This window comes from Pan troglodytes, chromosome 22 (assembly GCF_028858775.2).
Source record: "Pan troglodytes isolate AG18354 chromosome 22, NHGRI_mPanTro3-v2.0_pri, whole genome shotgun sequence".
In the NCBI taxonomy this organism is placed as follows: Eukaryota; Metazoa; Chordata; class Mammalia; order Primates; family Hominidae; genus Pan; species Pan troglodytes.
This window is the reverse complement of record NC_072420.2, coordinates 4,349,255-4,372,646: the sequence shown is the minus strand read 5'-3', so window position 1 is coordinate 4,372,646 and position 23,392 is coordinate 4,349,255. Positions and strand designations below refer to the sequence as shown.

Genomic DNA, 23,392 nt, shown 5'->3' with positions numbered 1-23,392 from the left:
TTTGTGGCTAAATAAATGTTGTGTTAGAAGAGTAAAGAGTTCCCAGTTACATGGGATCTATAGTTCTACAAAATGAATGTATACATAATCCATGTAAATATTTCACTTATTTTAAAACAATTTTTTAATTTTTAAATTAAATTTAATTTGTGCATGTGTGTGAGACCAGAGTGAGACCAGAGATGGCGGCGGTGAGGGGCGGTGGTCTCACCATGTTGCCCAGGCTGGTCTTGAACTCCCCTTCAAGTGCCCCCCTCCTCACCTGGCCCCCCTCACCTTGCCTCCTCCGCCTCACTCCTATGCCAGCCCCTGCCATTCCCTACCCCCTCTGTTGACCGCAAGACTCAACAAGTGACTTGCTGAGCAAACCCAGCTGAGAAGAGATCTGTTTAGGGACACAGGAGGCCAAGTACACAAAAAAGCAAAAGAACTAGCATGCCTTTTTCAATGGATGTCTATTTTACAGGGCTGGCTTCAGATTATTATTATAGCTTTAAATAAAAGGACCGTTTTGTCATCTCGGCCCATGGCCTACATTATTTCTTTACTGTCCATTGCCCTGGGCGCTTGACTAATAATTTAACAGCAATTTTTTTTTTAAAATTTTAAATCATGATTCATTGCATTGCTGTAAGAGTAATTAGAGGTAAATTAGGGCTTGAAACTGCCTGTAGTGGGTTACTTTCTGAGATTTTAGCATAATTATCAGGTGAGAGGGTGAAGTTTTAATTAGCGCTAAGTGGGATAGAAATTCAATGCACTGAAACTGCAGTGTCCAATTCAGTAGGCGCTAGCCACCTGTAACTGTTGAGCACTTGAAATCCTGGCTAGTCCTAATTGAGATGTGTTGTGTTAAATATACTGGATTTTGTCATTGGAGTGGGAAGAACAGCGTAGAATATCTGCTTGGTAATTTTTTATATTGATTACATGTTAAAATTATTACTATGATTACTATTTGGGACATACTGAGTTAAGTATATTTAAAATTAATTTCACCTTTTCTTTTAATGGGGCTTACCAGTACATTTAAAATTACGTACGTGGCTCACATATTTATTGGACAGCATGGCTCTAGAAGTTTAGGAAGAAATAAGAAAAATATTGAGAATAGGTAGCGACAGTAGGAAGTTTGTCCTCCTGTAAGACTGATTCCAATAAAACTAATAGGTGATAGTTTTAATTGGCTTTTTCCTACTAGAAAAAGTAAGTGTACTTTACATGCCTCTTTGTTCTCCCTCTTTCCCCTTCAATTTAGTGGTTAGCATGTATTTACTACATCAGGCTTAATATTCACTAAGCAGTGTTAAGAAGACTTAGGTAAATGATTCCCTGATGAACACACTTGATTTTCAAAGCACTTTCCTAACCCATTTTTAATAGGAGTAGAGTCAAAGGTAGATGGCTTATTAGTTGTCATCTCATTTAAATCTCATGGAATTTTCCTGCTAAATCTCAAAGTAAACAATTTGTTATAGGCTGTTTTGTCAAGTGTATGGAAGGGACAGCGTAAGACATGTGGTACTTCATTTCCAAATTGCTTGAGATGGTTTTCATTATAATCATACATTATTTGCTTCTGGTTTTCCGGAAAAGCCAGCTAAACCTGTGGTTCATTTAGATATAAATGAAATATCCTCAAAGGATTGCTCAAAGTGACTTATGCAACTTGAATATATATTTTTTTCTGTAGGGTGTTTATTCCAAATTATCTGGCCATTTGTGGCAATTTGCAGTTTTTTAGAAAACACCAAATATTTTTCAAGTTAGAGATGTTTTAATAAAAACAGTCATATTGAACTGGAAGCAGCCAAATAAAATGGCCCTTTATTTCACAGTTGAGAATTTGAAATTGGAAGGTAATTAACATATGTAAGGATGATGTATTTGCTGCCTGGCTTATAGGAATGAGCCAAGTTGTTTTTTGAGGGATGTTGTTGCTGTGTATGTCCCACCTATTTTGCTTCCTTAATGAACAGTGCAAGTTTGAGACAGAAATATTTGAGAACATTTTTATCAGTTGTGACATTTTGATAGTGAACATTTTATATCTTCTGTCAACTTAAAATGTTTACATCTTCTGTCTGCTTAAAATGTTTAATTTGTTATAGCCAAATAATTTGGCTATAATTGATAATTTAATTTATCAAATTAAATTGCTTTTTTTCCCTTTAGACTTTCTTCAGTCACATCTGAATAAATCACTTAGAAGTAAGCTAGATGTAATATAATGAAATGCTTAAAAGGGCTGTGTATCTTCATATTACACTTACAGTGATTTTCTATTATACCCATTATATTCTACCTGCAGCTAGTTGAGGTAAAGAGAGGGCATTTAACTGTCAAGGGAACCTGTGAGGAGACTGTAGAAATCTGGAAAGTCTCTTGGGTCTTTGAGGGATTTTGGGATGCAGAGAGTGGGGCTGGGATCTCTGGCTAGGTTGGAGCCAGCCTGCATTTGTATCTTTATCTTGGAAGCAAACTTAGAATGCAGAGATAGATGTGGCCTGGATGCTGCTAACTCTAGCCAACCACTAAATCTTAAGGTGGGAGAGATGCAGGCTTTGGCTGGGTGCTAAGCTGCTGTAGCTGGTTGAATGTAGAGGTCACTATCTTTTCTGAATACTTGTAAGTAAATTAAATCATTCTCTACTCCTGTATGCCTGCCAACCAAATGGGAAATCGCTATAGAAAAGATGGTTTAAATTTTAGTCTTTGAAGTGGTTAATGCACGTTTCTGGAATCAAGATTTAATGTGGACTTGGATTGGATATTGAATATTTTTGATTTGCCTACTTTTCTCTCCATAGGGAGCTCATAGCTTCATTGCACTGTGTGTGGCATTTGGGTCCTGTTTGGCAGCAATGACTGCCTTTCTGTTTAGTGTCTGTGTGCTATGAAGATTGTACACAGGGGTCCAGATGCATCCTGTTTTGAGAATGTTAATGGATACACCAGCTGCTGCTTTGGATTTCACCCATTGGCGGTTTCTATAAAAACTTTAGACACAGTGAGCCACTCTTCTCAGGGAATGGTGGAAACCCTCCCAATTCCAATTCCCTAAACACCAGCCAAGGGCCAGACTTGCATGCACGCCTTTCTAAGGATGGCAGTCTCTTGCCTGTTATATGAAATCTTTTCTGCACACTTTGTATAGCCCCAACTTAATTTTTGGTGTTGTTTTAAAATTTCATTTTAATAACATAATATTATAAGATAAGGTAACTTGGTACTAATTTCTGTTGTATGATCCATCTTAAGTTGCAGCGCTGGTTACTTTTTTGACTTTCGGTGACAAACAGCTATTTGTACATAAGTTACCATAGCAATGTTAGGTAATTATAATCTGTCCTATTTATCTCATTTACCTTTCAGTAAAATTGTTAAATAAGCAAAATAATTTCTGAGTTAAAATTAGAATAAAAATTGTCTTTTATTTGGATTACATGAATAATCTAGTTTTCATATTGTGCTAAAGCCCTGCTTAGAATTATGAAATAAGATAAAATATTCAATCATTTTTATCAATATTTTCTTACCTAAGCATGCAATTAAATTTATTTATTTTATATATTTTATATACTTCAATTTGAGAAATAATGACCACATGTTGTTACTTTGGTCTTCAATGATCCCTAATTTTTAGGGTCGCCGTGTCTTGCTTAAATATATCATAGTAACAGGTTCAGTGAATATCTTTATTTTTAATTTTATTTACTTATTTTTTTTTGAGACAGAGTTTTGCTCTTGTTGACCAGGCTGCAGTGCAATGACACAATCTTGGATCATTGCAACCTCCACCTCCCAGGTTCAAATGATTCTCCTGCCTCAGCCTCCCAGGTACCTGGAACTACAGGCATGCACCATCATGCCCAGCTAATTTTTTATATTCAGTAGAGATGAGGTTTTACCATGTTAGTCAGGCTGGTCTCGAACTCCTGACCTCAGGTGATCCACCCACCTCAGCCTCTCAAAGTGCTGGGATTACAGACATGAGCCACTGCCCCCAGCCATCTTTTTTATTTATTTATTTTAATTGTTGTTCTGGAGATCCTGGGATGCATAGACAGTGAATATCTTTTGTGTTTTTTGAGACAGAATCTCACTCTGTCTCCCAGGCTGCAGTGCAGTGGTGCAATCTTGGTTAACTGCAACCTCTGCTTTCTAGGCTCAAGCGATTCTCCTGCCTCAGCCTCCCGGGTAGCTGAAATTACAGGTGCCAGCTACCATGCCCAGCTAATTTTTGTATTTTTATTAGAGATGAGGTTTTGCCATGTTGGCCAGGCTGGTCTTGAACTCCTGACCTCAGGTGATCCACCCACCTTTGCCTCCCAAAGTGCTGAGATTACAGGCATGAGCCACTGAGCCCAGCTGAATATTTTTTTTAAATCAATAACCTTATTTCTTAGAGTAGTTTTAGGTTCACAGCAAAATTGAGAGGAAGGTACAGAGATTTCTCATATATCCCATGCCTCCCACACATGCATAGCCTCCCCCATTATTAGTATTTTCCACCAGAGAGTGGTCCATTTGTTACAACTGATGAACTTACATTGACACATTATAATCACTTGAAGTTCATAGTTTACATAAGGCCTCATTCTTGATGCTGTACATTCTGTGAATTTGGACAAATGTATAATGACATGACATGTATCTATTACTGTAATATTATCGACAGAACGGTTTCACTGCCCTAAAAATTCTCTATGCTATGCCTGTTCATCTCTCCCTTTCTCCCTAGCAACTCGTGACAACCATTGATGTTTACTCTGTCTTCATAGTTTTACTTTTTTCAGAAGAGTCATATAGTTGGAATAAGAAGAGTGGATATCTTTTTGAGTAGTTAAAAAATTAAAGATCCATGGCAGTTGAATGTAGTCATTTAAGATGTTCTTTGTCCTTTTGTTTTTCTTTTGCTTCTTTATCTTTGTAAAGAATGATGTATTCTGATGAGATATGATTTACATACTTAGAAAACATGATTTGTATAGATATGTGGCACATAATAGAAAGGGTTGAGGAAAAGGACACCACACCGTACTACACAGCACAACCTGGAGCATCTTGCTCTGTGAGGTGGGTCCAGATAGACTCTTTAGCAATGGAAGGGGACAAGTGCAAAGGGTTGTGCTTTATAAAACTGGAATCACAAAGTCTTTCATACTTAACTTCTTTTGGAAATAAGACCAGGCAGTGAATGCTATTAGGTAAATACATAAGTTCCTCACTGATCCTCTTCTTTTGAGGGATGAGGTTGACAACAGCCTGTATTATGATGACACGACTCACCTACAACTAGATTCTGTCATGAGAGATGACAAGGGAGTTTTGCTTTATGCGAGGTGAAAAAAATTTTTTCTCCTACTAGGGAGATGGGCAAGCATTAGAACATTCTGGTAGTAAAAGGGCATTGATAGTTTTCTTTCTATATATTTTTTCACATCAGATAATATTGCCCGGCAGCCTGCCATACCTCCCCAGTGTTTATTCAGCTTCTCTCTGAATGTGGATAAGCTCTTAAAGGAGTGATCTTTCCAGTGGTTCTTTCTGTGGGAGGTAAAATGGCAGGTGAATTTGGGCCTTGTTATACGTAGGCCAGAGCAAATAGCCACAACTAAGGAAACCACCCAGCACCTTACCCAGAAAAGTATTAGACAGAGTAACACACTGATCTCTCTTGAGATCTTCTCCACTGGTGGCTCGAAAGTCTTTTCAAGGATTCCTGTTTCTGGTCTGCTTCCTATGTTTTGTTGGTTTCTGGCGATAGCATGTTTTATTCTAAACTAAACAGTTTGAACTGAAGAGCTAGAGAAGCTGTGTTGTGTTATAACAAAATAAGTGCAGTAACTACACCTTAACTGTGGGAGATACATTCCAAGACCCCCAGTGCATGCATGAAACCATGAATAGTACTGAATCACAAGCTGTTTTTCCCTATACATACATATCTATGACAAAGTTTAATTTATAAATTAAATTAAATCTGATGTTATCTGTAGATAGGGTGTGAGAATTGAATTGTGTCATCAGCAGGAATGATTGCTTGTTTGTTGGGGGGAAAAACTCTCCACACATTTGGTCACAGAAGCCTTCTTTGTTGATGATTGTTGCTGTGGTGTGACAGCAGAGAAAAACGTGTCAAATATGTCTTTCTGTGCATATAGTGGATAAGGGGTACTAGTGTATACTCTGTTGTAATGGCCCCTCATATTTCGGTCCAGAAATCATGCTCTTTGACACTGTTGACTCATCACACCTGTTCTGCTAACAATACCATCTTTACTCAATCTCATAGGCTTTGGCTAGGATGACTTGTATACTGCAGTTCACTTGTAGATACCAAATTTTAATAAATTTATTCTTCTTTTCATCTAATAAATACAGAGGGAAGAGTTCTTACTGCATTAATTACCTACCAATACATATAATGAATGTTAATTCTAATAAGGTCCCAGGCATGCTCCCAAAGGAATGCTTTGTAACAAAGCGTCAGTCTTATGCTTTAAAAAACCAAACCAAACCAAAACAACAACAACAACAACAACAAAAAACAGGATCTAAAGCATACACACAAGTGTGCACAATTTTTTTTATGAAGGTAGAGTCTTACTATGTTTCCCAAGCTGGTCTCAAACTTCTGGGCTCCTCAAGTGATCCTCCTGCCTCATCCTCCCAAGTAGTTTGGATTAGAGGCATGCATCACTGTGCATTCTTATGATTTTAATATTTTGTATATTTATTATTGATTTAAAATGCATTTTACCTTTTTCTTTAATAGATGTTGGAATTTCTGATGAATCTGCAGTCAGGTAAGATTTCATAGATTTAAAAAATTATGTTAACTAAGAAAATATAGATGGAAGAAACTAATATCTGTTGAGTGTTGTATTCTGGGCTAGACATCCTAATATGTTCTATGCATTTATCATCTCGTAAAGCCATCATAACATCTGTGTTCCTATAACCTACTGTTAAATAAACAACTATGGATTAGAGCTGATTAATTGCCTCATGATCCCATAGTTAACAAAGTAGCTGGCCTACAGTTTGACCATCAGCCTGCCTGCCTTCCAAATCCTTTCTCTTGCTCCTCAGCATAGATTGATAGATATCTGTGCAGCCCTTGGATCAAGGTATAGGTCTGAATCAGATCAATCGGATTCATTAATTTGATTAACTTCTAAATTAATGAGAGTTTAAATACCTTGAACTCTCATTTAAGTTTATTGTTAGAATGTTGTTAGTCCTAATAAATTTGACGATTTCGGTGGTAGCCAGTATCTTATGTTTACCTTCAAAGGCTCTAGGGCAGATCTGACTTAGCTTTGGCCATAAGACTGTAAGTTTTACCAAAGCAAGTTTAGGCAAGTCTTAGAGACAAATTATTTGACTTCCCAGTTTGGTTTTCCATTTAGGCAAGTATTTCTGCTTATTTCCATAATACTTTTTTTAGTCTTGTTGCTTTTTCCATGACTTTTATATAATCTTGTCTTCATTTTTAAAAACTTTCTTCTCTGTTTTTCTTGGTGTTTCTTTTGTTCTATTATTTTTTCAAACTCTGCTGCCTATGCATTCCAAGTTTTTCTATAGACAGAATCAAGAGGACATAGAATTACAGAATTTTAAGGAATCTTGGAATGAATTAAAATACCTTCTAGTATTTTTATCTGCGTTGAACATTCTGGTCAAGTGATTCTCTAGATAGAGAATGTGAGGCTCAAAGAGATTAGGAAGCTTTTTTTTTTAGACATAGGAATTGGCAGAAATGAGATTTGAACTCATGGTAAAGCCCAGTACTCTTGCTTCTTTTTATGTCCTATTGGCGTGTGTTTTAATAATGCAAAGGGGAGTGAGTCTGTGGATAGAATGAGAATGGAATTAGCTGGTGAACCCAATGGAAGTAGATAAGAATGGAATGAGCAGGGGAAGTCCAAGTTTGAAGATAAACAACACTGGATTGGATAGGAGTATGGACTCTTCTACAAGAGATCAAAGTATTGGGGTTTATGACAAGTTTGATAAAGATAAATTATAAAAATGAAGGACACAAGATGTTGGGAATTATCTACAAAGGCACATTAAAATAGAAGGTTCAAGGGAGCTCTAAAAATTTTGCTGCTTTTTTTTTTTTAAATCAAGGACTGACAAACTTGAAGATTTTTACTGATAGATGCCAAAACATTTTGAGACACTGGGAAGAATGTCTACAGCAGATAGAAATGTGGTGTCATCTACTTCCATCCTGACTTACAAAGGGGTGGCTTAGAGCCCCTGGAGTACTAAGGGGCTGGAAATTGTTGAACTACATAGATGTGTGGCACAGGACAGGTGTCTCCTCACCTCTGCCTCTTTTCACAGTTCACTGATGTCCTTCCCATGTCCATGTGGGCTGGGTCAGGGACATGATTAGCTGGCAAATCAGTCATGGAGTTCAGTTGGGTAGTTGATAGTGTGTATAGCTGGTGGCAGGTGATGGAGACTCCAGTTAGCTTGTTTTTCAGGAGCAGGGATATAGAGAGCTCCTACTCCTGGTCATTTGAGGCCATTCTTTCAGGAATCTGTGCTTTCATACACTGAAGATTTGAAGATTGGAGACGTCTGTGGAACCCTGCAGAAGCAGAATCTGGAAGTGGGTGTCCATAGGAAGAAATATACTTAGATAGTACTTAGGGAAATAGAGGTACAACTATCATGACTCTGTTTCTTTTCTGGCAGTCTCTCTCCTTGGGTGTCTGAGTGCCTATGAAAATTTTTAAGGGCTTGCTAGTTTATGTGGACCTGAATAAGGTGGGACCTATAGAGTGAAAATAATGGGATTTTATAATTGTTAATATTTTAATCTTTCTGGGAAAAGTATTCTCAATAAGAACATACACCTTTGTTATTTGACTTCTGTACATTTAGCTTTCATACATTTCAAATATTGTGGGGGCTTTCCTGTACCAATTTAGGGTAAAGGAAAGCAATAGGACCTTCCTAAGTTGGATCCATGCTGAGGAATCAAGACTACCATTTTGAAGTGATGTAGATTAGTCTTTTATCCAGAGACAGATCATGGAAAAGAGACAGTGGATCTTTCTACCTTGTTTTAGGTCATCAGTTTTATTCCAGTTTAGGGAACAAAATTTATGTCATCCTTTAATTGAATTTTAAGTTCAGCTTCAGGACAGATAATTTGTGAGGGCACATTATTGTCAGGCTCTGCCAATATATTGACTGTCACTATTTGTTATAAACCTCAAGGTTAGTTTTCATTGAATATTTTATAGATTTAGACAGGTGGAGGCAGAAATAGGTAACTAAAATCTATTTTTAGAACAGGGGACATATTTTAATTATATCAAGAATCATAATTTAATATATAGATCACTGACCTTTCCCCAGATTATGTTTTCCTTTTTTTGAGGGGGAAGCTGGATATAAACTGGCAGTTAAAAAAATTGTAAAGAAATCAACTTGCTCATTTTCATTGTGTATTTTTGCTCTCAAGCATTTTGCATGAACTGTGTGTGGATTCATTGCCTACATTGGATGATGAAGACTTGAGTGTTGCTACTAAGGTAAAGTGGTCTCTTGTAAAATTAATTTTCTCACTCTGAGTGTAGTTTTGCATAGTATTTACTTTTCAAATTTCACCGTGGTTTACCTATCATTGTTTTATGGTGGTAATGGAAAGCTGGTCAGGGAAAAACATACACATGGCTAGTTGATTCAAAAAATGTGTTTAACTTTGGTAACTAATAAAGATTGGTAAGTACTGTGACAGGGTGGGAGCTGAAAAATAAATGAACTGGAAAATAAGTAGTCACAGGAAAATCACATTAGGAAATGCTTTCTCTAATAGAGGAAATATGAAATTTGGTTAAAGTTTATTTGGATAAATACTAATACTTTGACTTTTAAATCATACAAGTGTGACTTTCTTAATATTTATTCCTGTATAAATCTTCAGCGGATCAAATTGTTTGCAGTAATCATGGAATCCTCCTGGTAATTTTTAGTGGCAGAAATGTTCAGCACATAGCATATAGCTTTTGTTCTTGGAAACTTATCATTTTGGTGTCATATAGTTTTTAGGAGAGATTGTTTCTCTACTTATATTATTGGTTCTGTAGTGAGACTAAAAAAGTATTAAAAATTGTAGAAAAATAGCTGAGTTTGGTGGTGTACACCTGTAGTCCCTGCTACTTGGGAGTTTGAGACAGTAAGATTGCTTGAACACAGGAGTTTGAGAACAGCCTGGGCAACATTACATCTGATTTAAAAATATAAATTGTGGAAATGTAGAAATTTAAATTTATGTTCTCAAGATTTGTATTGCAAAGGGATTTTTATGTGATTTATAAGTTGTCCATGAAGAGTTTATATAAAACACTTCATCTAATTGAATAACATGTATTTTCCTGCAAATAACCAGTTCTAGAAGCAGAGACTCTTAATACCAATATGGTAAGTCTTTATCATCATAATTTTGTCATTGTAGTTTATTTAAAATATTTACTTGGCCAGGCGTGGTGGCTCACACCTGTAATCCCAGCACTTTTGGAGGCCGAGGTGGGTAGATCACCTGAGGTCAGGAGTTCAAGATCAGTCTGGCCAACATGGTGAAACCGTGTCTCTAAAAAAAAAAAAAAAAAAAAAAAGCACACAAATTATCCAGGCATGATAGTGCATGCCTGTAATCCCAGTTGCTCAGGAGGCCAAGGCAGGAGAATCGCTTGAACCCAGGAGGCAAAGATAGCAGTAAGCCAAGATCGCATCATTGCACTGTAGGCTTAGGCTGGGTGACAGAGCAAGACTACATCTTAAAAAATAAAATAAAATAAAATAACCACTCAAAGTCCTTATATCATATTCTGAAAGTTTGAATGTTAGAAGGTTTTCTATTTAGTTTTTAAAATGATCATTGGAAGCTCCTGCATACCATAAGCTACTGGAGGTCAGTAAACATATTTGTGTGTATCCTGGAGTACCTAGAATACAGTCTTCCATGTAAGAAGCATTTTACTTGTTGTTTTTTGAGATGGGGTTTCACTCTGTCACCCAGGCTGGAGGGCACTGGTGAGATCTTGGCCCACTCTGATCTCCATTTCCTAGGCTCAGGTGATCCTCACACCTCAGCCATCCAAGTAGTTGAAACAATAGAGCTATGTCACCATAGACCTGTGTCACCATGCTGGGCTGAGTTTTGTAGAGATAGGGTTTTGCCTTGTTGCCCAGGCTCTTCTTTAACTGTTGGGCTCAAGTGTTCTGCTCGCCTCAGCCTCTCAAAGTGCTGGGGTTACAGACATGAGACATTCAGCCTTAATAGTTGTTTAATCTGAATAAATAAACAAATGAATTTTTATATAATGGAATGTTATAAGTAATATAATAAACCTAATGTATCTAATCATTAAATATTGTATTTAAAATATTGCTTACATTGTATTATTTTTTAATATTTAAGGGTGTATAAGTTTTGACATGTTATGTTGAGAAATTATGCCATAATTAAAAAGGAAATAAAATAGAAATAGGTCATCGGTAGCAAAGAGGGTTACAATATATTTTGTAGTATCATTCAACTGGAATCTTAACATTGAGATTTTAGATTAACATTTCTTAAGCTTTTTATTAGACCCAACTCATGTTCCATTAAATATACCGTTTCAAGCCATACATTACTCTTTATTATTATTATTATACTTTAAGTTCTAGGGTACATGTGCACAACGTGCAGGTTTGTTAAATATGTATACATGTGCCATGTTGGTGTGCTGCACCCATTAACTCGTCATTTATATTAGGTATATCTCCTAATGCTATTCCTCCCCTCTCCCCCCACCCCATGACAGGCCCTGGTGTGTGATGTTCCCCATCCTGTGTCCAAGTGTTCTCATTGTTCAGTTCCCACCTATGAGTGAGAACATGTGGTGTTTGGTTTTCTGTCCTTGCAACAGTTTGCTCAGAATGATGGTTTCCAGCTTCATCCGTGTCCCTACAAAGGACATGAACTCATCAGTTTTTATGCTGCATAGTATTCCATGGTGTGTAAGTGCCACATTTTCTTAATCCAGTCTATCATTGATGGGCATATGGGTTGGTTCCAAGTCTTTGCTATTGTGAATAGTGCCACAATAAACATACATGTGCATGTGTCTTTATAGCAGCATGATTTATAATCCTTTGCATATATATCCAGTAATGGGATGGCTGGATCAAATGGTATTTCTAATTCTTGATCCTTGAGGAATCTCCACACGTCTTCCACAATGGTTGAACTAGTTTACAGTCCCACCAACAGTGTAAAAGTGTTCCTATTTCTCCACATCCTCTCCAGCACCTGTTGTTTCCTGACTTTTTAATGATTGCCATTCTAACTGGTGTGAAATGATATCTCACAGTGGTTTCGATTTGCATTTCTCTGATGGCCAGTGATGATGAGCATTTTTTCATGTGTCTGCCATACATTACTCTTTAGAATTCTGGTGACCAATTCTTTTTCTGGGTGGAAAGTTGATGGAAAGCTCCAGTTTTCTCTCTCTGTTATAATAATGTTCTTTCAGGTAATGGGAGATGACCATATTTAGCTAATTGAATGTCTTATAGTAAGAAACACTATCACAGAAGTACTTACAAAAAACTAATTGCAGCATAAATATTAATTAGTATTATCAGAGTTATGAAAGACCGAAGGCTCTGTTATAGATCTATTTCCCCATGTACTTTATTGTACTTCATGTTTTTCGTTTTCTTTCTTGGCTTAAGCTCATATTTCATTGACTAATTAGGCTTGTTTTTTGTTTGTATCTCTCTTTGTTCTCACATTTTAAATGGAAATTTTTGGGGAGGCAGGGTCTTGCTCTGTTGTCCATGCTGCAGTGTAGTGGCATGATCTTGGCTCACTGCTGTATCCACCTCTCAGGCTCAAGTGATCCTCCCACATCAGCTTCCCAAGCAGCTGGGACTACAGGCACACACCATCATGCCTGACTCCTTTTGGTATTTTTTGTGTAGAGATGTGTTCTCATTATGTTGCCCAGGCTGGTCTCCAACTCCTGAACTCAAGCAATCCACCCACCTTGGCCTTGCAAAGGGCTGAGATTACAGGTGTGAGCCACCATGCCTGGGCAACATTGAGATTGATTTAAAGAAATTGATTAGGGCTGGGTGTGGTGGTGCACACTGCTTATCTCAACATTTTGGGAGGCAGAAGTGGAAGATTTGCTGGAGCCCAGGAGCTTGAGACCAGCCTGGGAGGTATAATGAGGCCTTGTCTCTACAAAGATAACAATAAAAACATTAGCATGACATGATGGTATGCACCTGTAGTTCCAGCTATTCAGGAAGTTGAGGTGGGAAGATTGCTTGAGGTCAGGAGTTTGAGACCACAGTGAGCCATAATCAGGCCCCTGCATTCTAGCCCTGGGTTGACAGAGTGAGACCCAGTTTCATAAAAAGAGATTGATAAGAAACTCTTGATGCAACTCATTATAATTTTAAATGGAAACTAATTCTTGATATTACCTTAGCAGTGTGTCCCCGAGAAAGTGTCAGAGCCTTTACGTGGACCTTCTCATGAAAAAGGAAACAGAATAGTCAATGGAAAAGGAAAAGGTGAGAACCGTATTTTATTTAAAAAGTCATTTGATGGAGACCAGGCGCGGTGGCTCACGCCTGTAATTCCAGCACTTTGGGAGCCCGAGGTGGGCGGGTAATGAGGTCAGGAGATCAAGACCATCCTGGCTAACATGGTGAAACCCCATCTCTACTAAAAACACAAAAAATTAGCTGGGCATGGTGGCGGGTGCCTGTAGTCCCAGCAACTCAGGAGGCTGAGGCAGGAGGATGGTGTGAACCTGGGAGGTGGAGCTTGCATTGAGCGGAGATCGTGCCACTGCACTCCAGCCTGGGTAACAGAGTGAGACTCCATCTCAAAAAAAAAAAAAGGCAATGATGGAATGTTTCTTTTAAAATATGAGCACTAATAGAGTTTAATAGCTAAAGAAAATGTCCTATTAACTGTATCATAAGTAAAAGAGAAATGAAATGGTGATAAGTGGTGTCTCTAACCAAGGTCAGCAGTTGATTCTATTGGAAGTACCACTAAAGGAGCTGAGTTATGAGTTCTATTTTAACATACTCTAAGACCTGAGGCAAGTCAGGAGAGAGGGAAGAGGAAATGAATAAAAGAGAAAGAAAGAATGAGGAGAGCAGAGTGTACATGGAATAAATTTAAAAAAGTGGATGTATGTAATGGAGGGTAGTAAAGTCAAATTGAGCTGTAGAAGAAGGAAGAACAGGGTGTTAGAAATAGGAAGGAAGATAAAGTGAGCTTCCAGTACCAAAATGTGTCATATAATTACAGTAACATTTTCCTTCTCTTGCTGTCATTCTCGCTACTGGGGAGGCATTAAGGATTGAGGTACTTTACCATGCAGACCTGTGTTTTATCTACCATAGATGAACATCACCGTAAATGGTTAGCCATGTATGGCTATAATTTGTTTTTATAGAAAATGTTGTAACTTCACAGGATAGTATCATATTAACATAATTGAAAAGAATAGTGTTGGGTGATTTATTGGGAAGAAATTAATTAGAGAAGCTTTGCCTGACTAAAAGTTCATTAGAAACATTATGGCTTATAACGTAGTATTAAATTCAGGGACATAATAGGAAAGAAGTTGAGGCTAGGCCAAAAATGCCAATTAGGGTAAACCTATATGGAAGCACACCAGTGTAGAACAGGGCATTCAAATTGTCATGAATTCGTTGAGGAGCTTCTGGAAAGTGCACATTCTGACTCAGCAGGTATTGGAGTCTGCATTTCTCATGAGCACTCAGGTGATGTTTGTGCTGGTCCTTGGACACAGCTCTGAATAGCAAGGGAATAGCCTTCCTTTAGAGAAATCTGGAAAAAGAACCACTGGAGAGCAATTTAAAAAATAACAGAATCCAGGGAAAGCTTTAATATCCTTTTATTTCTGAGCATGATTCTAGCCACAGGGGAAGGAAAATGAGATGAAAAAAGAGAGATGACAGGTGTATACTACTGCTGAATACAGATGAAAAAAGTGGTCACAATCATCCATAAAAAGCAGTTAGGAAGGGAAGCATCAGGATGACAGTTCTGATAATCATTTTTTCAAAGGAAGAGGGATGGTGAAAGGGCACAAAAGGAGGAAAGAAAGACATTTTCTGGGGTCTTGGGAGTTAAAGCCAAGTAAACTTGAGACAACTCACTTCCAGTTGCTTCAGCATATGCCCAGTCTCACAAAAGAGGTTATTGCTGTGGAGAGTACTGGAGACAGGAGGGAGTGCTAGAGTTGGGGTAAACCACAGCAGCTCATTTCACTTGATAACTGTCAGGCCTCAGGGAGAAAAGTTTCACTGACATGAGTGAATAAGATATGATTAAGTTGCATATAGATGCTTTGGCAAAATTTTTTTGAGACAGCCAGTTCTTTTATATGATAGCTGTTTTATAAAAGTCCTTTACAGTGTAAGATAATATACCAAACTTAGTTAATTTTAGAAGTAATCATAAAATTCATTCCATGAAAACCAAAATTCTCATTTTCAATAAATACTGCATTGATTTTGAAATATAAATATGTATTAATATCCAGAAAGTCTGTGGTCATTCAATGTTTTCTTTTTTGATAAATATTTTGATATCAGAAGCTTATTCGACATGGTTTATTTGATGTGTTTTATGGACCACCTTGCATGAGTGGATCAAGGAGCTCTAATTCAAGGCCAAATGAGGGGATAGGAGAAATGTAGGTGCTGCAGTAGCCCATGTGATCATGGGAAAAATGAGTAGTTTGATTAGCTGTTATTTCATAAGTGTGTATCCTAGCTGATCAATGTAGAACCCTTTCTTTGATGAGAGGTGAATCACACATTCACCTGAACTGTCATCCCAACTGTGTATTTCCTCAGTGACAAGACAAGGGGAATTTATTTGTGCTGTGCTGGCAGCAATGCCTCTGGTGTGTGGAGTTAAGATTCTCTGTACATTCACCATCAGCTTTGACATTGATTCTCTCAGGTTTGATTTACCCCTCCGTTTAATAGTCCCTTTTCTCCTCATCAGTCCACGTGTTCACGGTTATATCAATGCTTTTCTATTTTAAGTATAGGCATTTGAAACATAATCTCACTACTGAAATGTAAACTGTGCATTTTGGGAATCCTATATTCCTATTTTCCTCATTGTGTTTCTGTCATGTTGCTGTCCTAGGCAATGAAAAGAAGAAGCCAAGAAGAACCCTCAAAACCTTAAGTAATTATTTTTATAGCCAGGCCTGAGAATTCAGCTCGACAGTAACACTGCATGAATGTTTGGTTGGCCCTGTCATACTTACATATAATTGATGACATATCCCCTTTGCTCTGTAGGGCCTCCTGCAAAACATCCTTCCTTGAAGGTAATTAATTATGTATATTTTTGAATCACAAACTCCATGTTGTATAAAATATATATGATTTATGAATCGTTTTCTTTTAAAACCCATTCAGCCTAGCACTGAAGTGGAAGATCCTGCTGTGAAAGGAGCAGTACAAAGAAAGAATGTACAGACATTGAGAGCAGGTACATTTAATGGAATACTGGAAATAAAGTACATTCAATGATTGGATGTACTCATATTATTCTTATTCCTAATTCTATTTGTTCAATATTGAACAGAAGGCATTGGCATAAATGTTATTGCTGGTATCCATATTTGAATAAAAACAAATTTAGAAGCATAAAAAAGATTTTAAAAATGTAAGCTTTAAGTCAGATGTTTCTGTTTTAATGTTTTGAATAGCATGAAGTTTTCAGTATAAAATTTTTATACTTGTCAGGGATTCAAAGCAGTGAATTTTGAGACTCTTAAGATATTTCCAGTGAGTTAAGTGCTAGTTGGAGTTCTGATCTTTACCTAGAGGAAAGCTTTACTTATTAAAGTGTCAGTTTCTGTTTTAACTTCAGAGGCTTGCTGCTAGTGTTATTACACTGATGATCTGAAGCCTATCAGATGTTCTAATGAGCAAGACTGTGTGTGTAGGTGTATATATAGATGTGTGTATGCGTGCGCTTGTGGCATCTTTGACTATTACAAATGATGAAAGTAATGATTCATTTATGACTGGTAGACACAGTCTTTTAAAATGGTGATTTTGAGCCTTTTTGGTGTTAAAGTTTTTAAAACATGATTGCATAGAGGCTACCAACATCATAAGTTGGTTGTTTTTCATTTCAATGCCCTTTTGAAATCTTTAAATACATTGTGATGCTCAGAAATAATATGCAGAATTTTTTGTGTCCTAAAATGGTATGTGAGTGGTTATACACTTTATATACCTTTCTGCCACTTTCTTTGGTGTGTTTTGTATTATATTTTCCACTCGTACCCACATTGGTTTGATTATCTCTGGTTTAATTCATTTTACACTGTTCATTGTATTCCCTCATACCACTTTACCACATTTAGTTAGACTCTCCTGTTGCTGATAAATGAAGAAATAAAAAGAAAAATAATGTCAGATTAAGAAGGCTTTTCTTTAATCGGTTTGTACCTATTAGCATTTACTATATGAGAGTTTAAACCTGAAAAGTTCAGAATACAAGCATGCACCACCATATTTTATTAATGCCCTTAGAACTATGACTCATGAGCCTTTAGCCTATGAAGTTAGGACAATTCATTTCTCTGAAGAAGAATGCTGGGCTGTTCTCAGAAAAGAAAACTGAAAATAGCAAATGATATTGTCTTATTTTACCTCTTGGACATCCTTGAATGAAACTGCTACTAAAGGGATACTCGGATCAAATTTCAGATCTAATGTTTTGAACAGTATAGTTTGTGAATGTCCAGTGATCATGAGCCCTTGATGGGGAAATGACCTTTCGAGTTTCACTTTTGCATTTTTTGCTCTTTTTGTTGACTTGTCTTGAAAGCTTAAATTCAACTATTTTATTTTTACAGAAACCAGGAATATAACCTTTAAAATATATGTCTGTCCTGTCTCACGGTGTTGTGTACTCGTCAGATCTTGTATGAACATAGACTTATATGGGAACAATTAGGTTTTTTGTTTGTTTGTTTGTGTTTTTGAGACAAAGTCTTGCTCTGTCACCAAGGCTGGAGTGCAGTGGCTCAGTCTTGGCTCATTACCACCTCTGCCTCTTGGGTTCAAGCAATTCTCCTGCCTCAGCCCCTCGAGTAGCTGATACTACATGCACGTGCTAACATACCCTGCTAATTTTTCTAATTTTAGTAGAGATGGGGTTTCACCAGGTTGGCCAGGCTGCTCTTGAACTCCTGACCTCAGGTGATCTGCCCACCTCGGCTTGCCAATGTGCTGGGATTACAGGTGGGAACCACCGTGCCAGCTACAAATAAGATTTTTAAGGCTATTATATTTTATACAATTCTTTGGTCTATGTGAATTCTGAAGGTATTCATGCATTGAGGGAAGATTATCTCAGTTTAATGAAAGCAGTTTTAATTTAATGTATATTCATTAAAATTTTTTTTGAAGTTTTTGTCTCTAGTACACGAAAACACACAATAATGTCATGGGTATTTGACCTTAATGTGTTTATGCACAAACTTAGTTATTCAAATATTTTCTTATCCCTGAAGAATCTTAATTACTAATAAACAAATTTCTCATGGAAAACAACATATATAACAGAGATGGTTGAGTGATTGAAAGTAAACTGTAGTAAATACCAGAAGCTTAGAACAAGTTAAGTAAACTTGTCTGAGTTAATAGCAATTACAGGACTTTTAAAATACATTGGACCATGGGGGAGTAGTGCATTTGTGGGGTAGAGGACAACATGGTACTGCTTCAGTGAAGAAAGAACTTTTACACCTTGTTACAATTTGTATTATTATTTACATTCTAATAAATAAAAACTTTATTTTCAGATATTTTACATCATGTTTCTACTAGTTGAGCCATCAATAGTAAGACTTTTCAAAGATTTGGGAAGTTGCGAGTTGATGATAAATATCTGTATCACCATCAGTGATCAAAAATCAGACAGCAACTACCACAGATTTTGGACACGCGAACTTCATAGTTAAAGAAAGGATTAATCTTGGAGCTGTGTTTCTATCAAGGAATTACACTCTTCATTACCTGTGTGAATCGCAGTTATTAGAGTAGAAAGAGAGCAAAGAAGGGAAAGAAGCATAGAACATTTTATTCTAGATTACCTCGTTTGGCTTCATGCTACCATAGTTCTGACTTTCAAAAAGTCATTTTGTTGTCAAATGTACTTTATGTTTACTCCCCTTATGCAGCCTACAACCAAACAGAATGGTTCTTAGCAAGGCATTTGTATTCTTCCCTTAAGGAAAGCAACATATAAATAACAAAGAGAATGAGAAGAAAGAGTGAGTTCATTGAGGTTGGTATTTAACATAAATTTGAGTGCAGGTACCATGATTATATTTAGAATTTTGTGGCTGGATGGGAAAACCAGCTAGATGTCTATAGATTTCCTACTCAAACACAATGTGCCTTTGTTTTACTTTTACGTCTCTGATTTAGCAATTATTAGGTACAACTGTATGCAGTGTCACTAAAAATACCTCCCAAAACCAAATATTAAATAATGTCTATGGCTTTCTGTTTTATAGTGTTGATTTTCCCAATATTAATGGGAACCACTGAGCATTTGCCTTGTGGTGTCTCCTCAGCTGTATTCACATATTCCATCACCTTTTCTTAATGGATAATCATGCACTATGAGTAAGGGTTTTCAGAAAAGCTGCGTCATTTAAAGATAACACAGGAGCATCAAATTTAATTCTGCTAGGACGCCTGGTCTACTGATTAACTGCAGCTAATATGAGGTCTACTTCACATCCAAGTTAAATTCAGTGCCCTTAATCAGTCATATGATGAGGTCAACAGTAATAAATTATGCAATATTTTTTCACCCACCCCTATAGTTTTAATTTCTTTTTCCCCTTATGTCTGTGTTTAACATTTTCCTTTGCAAAACATGATAATAATCTTCTAGAGTAGTGAGGACAAGCTATAAATCCAAAGTTTCTTACCTATGCAAATGACTTGTTTGCTCTATTTTCTCATGAGCTTGGTAGATCCAGGAAACAGAACTTTTAAAACAAAATCCCCATATGTTGCTGGGTGCGGTGGCTAGTGCCTGTAATCCCAGCACTTTGGGAGGCTGAGGTGGGCAGATAACCTGAGGTTGGGAGTTTGAGACCAGCCTGACCAACATGGAGAAACCCATCTCTACTAAAAACACAAAATTAGCTGTTCATGGTGTCACATGCCTGTAATTCCAGCTACTTGGGAGGCTGAGGCAGGAGAATCTCTTGAACCCAGGAGGCAGAGGTTGCCATGAGCTGAGATCACACCACTGCACTTCAGACTGGGCAGGAAGAGTGAAATTCCATCTCAAAAAACAAAAACAACCACAACCACAACAACCACCACAAAACCCAAATGCATTTCCTTGGCACAGTAAAACTGAAACAGAAAAAGGGTAAAGTAAATACAAGTAACTGAAAGAGTTTATGTATATTATTTTACTTTTCATTTGATAAAATTTGTAAAGTAATGAGCAGAGTGTATTTCTCCAGGGACCCAGATATATACATTTATTTATTCAATAGAAATTCATTCTTATAATGGCCACTGATACCTATATCCTAAATATTTCTGAAAACATCTCCTCAGGCCTGCATCATCTTTGCAACATTGCCTTATATTTTATCTTTGTTCATTGATTTATATGCCTCAGAATTTTATGCTCCTCGCAGTATTTAGAGTGAATTAACCCTAATGCAAATAGATCCGTGAACCACTCCTGAATACCTAATGTCCAAGCATCTTAAAGGTTTATATAAGGATTTCAGAAACTGACTTCTGGGTTGGGCACGGTGGCTCATGTCTGTGATCCCAGCACTTTGGGAGGCTGAGGCAAGTGGATCATTTGAGGTCAGAAGTTCAAGACCAGCCTGGCCAACAAGGTGAAACCCCATCTCTAATAAAATACAAAAATTAGCAGGTGGTAGTGGCACGCGCCTGTAATCTCAGCTACTCAGGAGGCTGAGGCAGGAGAATTACTTGAACCTGGGAGGCCGGGTTGCAGTGAGCTGAGATCATGCCACTGCCCTCCAGTTTGGGAGACAGAGTATAACCTTGTCCCAAAAAAGAAAAGAAAAGGAAACTGATTTCTGCCCAAATCTCCATCTGTATCCCTTTCCCCATCTGCCTTTTTCTCTGGAATTACTGAGCTGCTGGTAATGGCCCTCTCACCTTTCCTCTTCTGTAGAGAAATGCATACTCTCTTGGAGGCTTCTCTTCCTCTCTTGTTGCTGCCTGGCATGTGCTCACCCTTTCCTGCCCTCTGCCTCACTTAATCTGGCTAACCTCACTCTCTAAGTCTCAGCTCATGGATGATCTTTAGGAAAGCCATCCCTGACAGCTTCTATTTTCCTTCCTTATTCCCCAGTGCCTAACACTTAGCAGGAACTCAATAAGTAATTATTTAGCAAAATTAAGACTGTTCATACAAAGATGATTCAAAAGACTGTCCTCTACAGTCTAGCAGCAAAGGGGGTCAACATGTAAAGACATGATGTGCAGGTCAGGTGGTAAAGTGACACTAGAAAAATTGACAAGGTACTAAGGGACCCCAACGAAGCAGACACCTGTGTGTGTGGAGAAAGATAGCTAGAATCAAGGAAGATTTCACATAGCATTCTGAGCCTTTTTTTTCCCTCTATTTGGAGACAAGTTCTTACTCTATCACCCAGAATTGGAGTGCAATGGCATGCTTGAGACTCACTGAAACCTCAGACTCCTGGGCTCAAGGGATCTTCTCATCTAAGCTTCTTGAGTAGCGGGGACAACAGGAACATATCACCATACCTGTCTAATTTTTTGTAGAGTCAAGGTTACCTATGGTTCCCAGGCTGGTCTTAAACTCTTGGCCTTGAGCAATTCTCCCATTTTGGCCTTCCAAAGTGCTGGGATTACAGATGTGAGCTATTATGCCCAGCCTACTTTCTGAGTCTTAAAAGATGAAAATAAATTTTTCAGAATAGCAGGGGAAAACATTTGTGATGTAAAAAATGGGGTGCACACTAATTGAGGTATAAAGAACAATAATTTTGCAAATTATTAGTAACTGCCAACTCAATTAGTGTCTTGTTAAAAAGATACTGTTACAAAGTATAGTAAAGCATTACATTGTATATTTTGACTGTATTTCAAATTTCTGTTTTGTTTCCAACAGTTTTGTTGACTTATGTTGGGTGGAACAATTTGTGAGTGACCCTGAGATTTTGCATGGCTTGAATCTGGTGATATCTGGTGTCTCCCCAAGTGGTTTGTTGAAGTTTGGGATAATTAGAGGTATTTCTTACAGAAGTAAATATTTCAGTAAACATTGTTTCATTCAAACTCTCAAAATATAAAATACAAAGAAATGTTATTCTCTATTTATTTTTATAAAGATTATAGTCTTTATCTAACTCTTCTTAGTTCATTTGAACTAAATCAATGAATTTGTCAACAGAACAAACCTTACCAGTGGCTTTAGAGGAAGAGCAAGAAAGGTGTGAAAGAAGTGAAAAGAAGCAATCACAGGTATATGAAAATTTAAGTTCTTGTTTAATATTAGGTTTTTTTTGCTTTACTAACAAAGCATAGTCCTAATGACATGACCTTTCAGAGTATACCTTTAGAATCCAATAGATCATAATTTTATATTTAATTTTTAAAACATCTTAACCAGTTATGAAACTTAAGATATTCTTACTATCTCTAGTAACTATTAGTTACTCTAGTAATTCTTAGTATCTCTAGTAACTCATAGCTGTCTTTACCCTTGGAATTGAGGCAAGAAATTTTCAGAATTATCTTGCTGTTTTATTTATATAACCTTACTCATAATACACAAGGTAACATGAAGTATTGGGTCATATTACTGAGGAATAGAAATTATGAACAGTTTAACAACAATGGCCACTGAGTTAAACTAGTGTTAAAGGAGTCATCATTGCCAGTGCTTCAGATGTTGCAGTTTTATATTGCTGGTCACCAGTGCCGAGGTTAAAGATTTATTCTGTTTTGTGGTCACCAGTTGACCTCTGTGTCTGTGTTCAGGGAGTGAATGGGGTCATAAAAGTCAACCCAGTTGCCTATTAAGAGAATCCTACCTTGCAGAATGGGACCTTTGGTGTCAGGGTGTGAACAATAACTTTATTTCAACATAAATACATAGTAAACATTACTAAAATTTAAAAAATCCAAACCCTATCACTACTGGAACTTAAAATATATTAGAAGTGAATATAAGCAGAAATTCTATCTAGATACATAACACTATCATAGTATATCATTTGAATTAGAATTTAAA

At 37.1% G+C, this 23,392-nt stretch overlaps 1 pseudogene; it reads left to right on the top strand.

The window, feature by feature from the left end:
- Positions 1 to 23,392, top strand: part of LOC129137027 (putative ankyrin repeat domain-containing protein 20A2) — a 39,352-nt pseudogene that overhangs the window by 8,802 nt on the left and 7,158 nt on the right.